General features: G+C 38.5%; 1 long non-coding RNA gene across 1 annotated transcript; it reads right to left on the bottom strand.

Moving 5' to 3' along the window:
• Positions 1-144: 144 nt before the first annotated feature.
• LOC109376983 (uncharacterized) lies at positions 145-838 on the bottom strand. The gene is made up of 3 exons (XR_002122802.1): positions 798-838; positions 567-680; positions 145-182 (listed from the first exon to the last, which is right to left on the bottom strand). It is a non-coding gene; the product is annotated as an uncharacterized LOC109376983 (long non-coding RNA).
• Positions 839-4,539: the final 3,701 nt, after the last annotated feature.

The raw sequence follows: 4,539 nt of genomic DNA, 5'->3' as shown, positions 1-4,539 counted from the left end.
TGAGTCCCAGGCGACAGCGTAGGCTGCAGCCCCTGCTGCAGTGGGTTGCCTTGGGCTACCGTGTGTAGCCAGTAGCCAGTGTGACTGACCGTCCAGAAGCCGGTGACTGATCTGCCTCACCTGGGAAAAGCACAATGATGGTGACAACTTGGGCCAGTGAAGCGATGTCCTCCACAACTAGGCTGAAGAACAAAAGAACAGCAACTTGTCTGTTCCCATCCCCCAATTCCCCAATAAAAATCTTAAAAAAAGAAAGAAAGAAATACTTTAAAACTAATACTAAACGTCTCATTTCAAAAAAACAAAGAAGTACTTTATGGTGGACATGCCACAGCATGACTGAAAGCACACTTTTAAAATTAAGTAATAACAATGTGCCAGAAAGTTGGAATTTGATTTTTTAAAACTTCTTTCCTACAGCTCTGGACAATGATGTCTTATTCTAATATCTGTGGCTATAAGCATGAAAATAGACAATAAACAAATGATTCTCCCTCTTTCCCTGAACGTCATTTTTAAAAACAATGTTATTTTACCCTCCCACCAAACATGAGATCTGAACAAACCTTGTTTTGAAATCATTTTTGTTGCTGCTGTTGTTTTTTGTTTGTCAGTGGTACAATACTTTAACTCCTCGATAGCAGTATTACTTTTCCATTGGCCTCGCAGCTTTGATCCCACTTCAAATTCCAAAAGGAGGGTAGAAATTAAGTTTAACAGACTCAAAGAAGCAAAAGTAGATGAGATTTCATAGACAAGGGCCCTCTCTTATGAACATTCGCCTTTCAAACCCTTACCTTTCAGAACGTTTCCTTCATTTTTTCTGTCTGTGTTTCCGACTCTCTTTCTCCCTCCCTCTCTAGAAGGAAAAAAAAGAAAGAAAGAAAGAAAGAAAGAAAGAAACTGTTTCATTTTGGTACCTGCAACTGCGGAAATTGAATCCATGTACACTAAGCAATCATTCTAACGGAAAAACAGAGGAGAAAGCACTATTGTAAGCCATGGGCTGCATTTGGTTCAGCCACTTTCACTGCAAAAACCAGTCCATTTATATTGTTTTTGGTGGGTAGCAGGGTAATTTGATCCACTTCAGTGATGCTGCAAGAATCTATCTCGGCTGTCTGTTTTCTTGCAGGGCTCCCAAAGTCGCCCCAGTATTTCTCATCTGAAACAGATGCCCTGCTTCACGAGACCCACGGCTCCTGTTCGTGTCCCTATGCCTTCACCTTGTTGTCCCAGTGAACAGCTGAGCCCACAACCCTCTCTCCCCAGCCCAAAGTTAACTAAGGTGCAGACAGAACAGTAGAGCAGCTCTGTCTTAGCTGATGACAGTCTGGCTGCTGACTAGGTTGCATTTCCCGAGAATCCAGGACAATTCACTTTGCAGGCTTCTGTCTCTCACGCAGCTCCGTGCTCCAAGAGCCACTTTTCAAAATCTAACTTCTTTTTCTGACTATAGTGAGAACGGGACTTCAGGGGAATCCTTAACGTGGTTATTTATAAAACCCATGCTGGAAACCAAGAGAATCTCAGACACCAAAGGTGCTTCCCTTAGCCCCTGTGCCTCTGGCATAGATGGAAAAGGTACAGGCGATGTAGGAATGCAGGAACTTCAGAAGGCGGTGGCAGGTGGCAGGGTGTGGCTGCAGTTGTCTCCCTTTTCTCTTCCAGCAGAAGGAGCCACTTCTGAGAGAGAGAGAGAGAGAGAGAGAGAGAGAGAGAGAGAGAGAGAGAGAGAGAGAGAAGCAGAGAGAGAGAGAGGCAGAGAGAGAGAGAGAGGCAGAGANAACGTCCTCTACAACTAGACTGAAGAACAAAAGGACAGCAACTTGTCTGTTCCCCTTCCCCCAATTCCCCAGCACTGTTCCCATCCCCCAATTCCCCAATTAAAAAAATAAAATAAAATGATAAATCAAGAAGGTCAGAGAAAATGCAGACTGTACTAAAAAAATGACAATCACAATTATAGCTGCTTCAATTGAAAAATATACAATAAATAAGTTAGAGGATTGTCTAAATCGAAGCTACAACATAATGGCTATGAAAATCACTCCTGAAATTGAACCAGGGCTCATATCCTGGCTCCATCCCTCCCTGATGCCTTAATCTTAGGCAGATTACTTCAATATTTTAATCCTTGGTTTTCTCAACTGTTAAATGAAAATCATCATCATCATCATCTCATAAAGCTTGTTGGGATGATTTAGTGAAGCAATATATGTAAAAATGCATTGGTGCTTAGCACCCGGTTAACTCTCCCTAATTGTTGTCAGTACAATGTGGTAGGCTCTGGATTCAAACTGTTTAGGTTCAGTAACTGGCTCCACCACTTACTAATTTAAGACCTACTGAGGGCAATTTACCTCACCAACCTGTGCCTTACTTTTCCTCTCTAAAACGGGGATAATAATAGTGACCTACTTTATTAGTTTTATTTTTCTGCTGAACAACTCGCCACCAATTTCATAGTTTAAAACAATACTAGTTTATTAGCTGACAGTTCTGTCAGTCAGAAGTCCACGAGGGCTTGACCAGATTTTCTGCTTTGGATCTCACAAGGCTGAAATCAAAATTTTATTCCAGGGACATTTTGGATATTTAAGAAAATAAGGTTTTTGAAATGTATAATATAGTCTTTAAATGCAAAATGATAAAAATTAATAGTATTGAGTATAATTTGATCAAATAATCTGACTCTTTATATCTAGTTTATAAAGAATTGATAATTACAGAAATAATAAAAATACTGTATTTAATGTCGTTTGCTGCTTGACACATTAGAAGGCTGAGTTTAAAATTTTCCAGATGATTTAAGGAAGTGTCAGATGAGGAATAGAGATAATCAGCTACTGAGAAAAATTCTTGTGGAATTCCATATGTGATTACTCTCTTCTTATTCATGTTCTCTCCCTCTCGCTCCCTCTCATCTCACCATCACCATCATCACCATCATCACTGTGTACCCACTCCTGGGTTTGGCCCTTTTGTGATCACACTAGCCTATCACTATGAGTTTAGAACTCTTAATAACTCTGTGTTATTAGATGAGAATACTGAGGTTTGGCAATTGACTGGCTTGCCTGTGTTAAAAGAGTTATAATGGCAGAGGCAGTATTTCAATTCAGGTATGTCCTACTCCAAACCCTGAATCCAAACCCTGAGCCAGTAAGTATATTTCTTGAAAACCAGTATATTTTCCAAAGTTCTGTTTCTGTTAGTTTTGCTCATACTTCATTCTGCTTTATTTTCTGGCAACGTTTGCCAAGTTCTTTTGTTTGAAGCACTAAACCTACAATATGTTAACAGGTATTCTGAGAAAAAGCTTGTCCTAGTGAAAAAAGACAAGTTTGCAAAATTCTAGATTAAGCTCTTTTGGAAAAGTTTCTTAACCATAGAACCTTTCGAAGTTTTTGTATGTTTTTTTTTATTGTTAGTTTCAGGTGTACAGAACAATGCAATAGTTACCCTTTTCACCCTCACAAAGTAACAACCCCCATCCCCCCATCTATTTTTTGTATGTTAACGTTTGCCATGAATCTGCAAGATGCTGCTTTGAATATGCAATGTTTCCCAAAATTATTTGACGATGAAAAAAATTTCTTTTTCCCAGAAACCTATTTACATTCTTGGAAAAATAATGCCTATAGTAAATATTTTGAAAAGTGCTGTCTTCAAGTGATGTATAAATTAATTTTTGGCACTTTAGACACATATTAGGCAAGCTATAAAACTGTAGGCTGGATCATATGTAATTAGTAAAGGTCCATTAGCACTTTATGTGAGGTAAAAGATTTATAACAGAATTTCATCCTTTTACTTAGTCTTGTTTTAAAATAAATCTATTTCTTTTGGACTTTTAACATTTTGTATATTGCATTCTGAGGAGGCTATATGTGAATTAGCAAGAGTGAAATGAGTCCTATAAATGTAAATTAGGTAAAGTGCCTGGAACCTTCACAATGAAAGGTTTATTGGTACATGATCATTATCAATAAAGGGGGAAAAGAAGGAGTAACTAAGCACAGGGAGCTATGGATCTCAGGCTACGTGTCAAATTTAGATTGGAAATGGGACTTAAGGGAGTAAAGGTATTAAACTGGCAACATTTTACAAGTCATCTAGCAGGTAATACAGGATGGCATTTATATTCACAACTCCAGGTATTTTGGTCATAGAATATACATTTTATTGTAGTTTTTTTAAAATCATTTAAATTAAAAGAAAGATAAAATTTAGTAACATACACCATTGTCAAAAAATTATTTAACTTCCTAACATGCTTTTAAGGTCATATATTACCAGAAAAAAATGGAAATAAATAGGGAATTAAATAGGAAAATAATATCTCAGAGACACTGGGTTTTTATTTTGAGATTGAGTACTGTCCTTTAGAAATAATACCATAGGGCCGGCCAAGTGGCGCGTTGGTTAAGAGCTGGCTTGGGATGCCAGAGGACCCCGGTTCGGATCCCACATATGAGGGCCAGTGACACTGCCCTCTACAGCTAAGATGCTGAACAACAGCTCAACCTGGAGCTG

This window comes from Hipposideros armiger, unplaced genomic scaffold (assembly GCF_001890085.2).
Source record: "Hipposideros armiger isolate ML-2016 unplaced genomic scaffold, ASM189008v1 scaffold_1255, whole genome shotgun sequence".
NCBI classification, from domain to species: domain Eukaryota; kingdom Metazoa; phylum Chordata; class Mammalia; order Chiroptera; family Hipposideridae; genus Hipposideros; species Hipposideros armiger.
The sequence above is the reverse complement of the archived record's forward strand: the minus strand, read 5'-3'. Positions and strand labels throughout refer to the sequence as shown.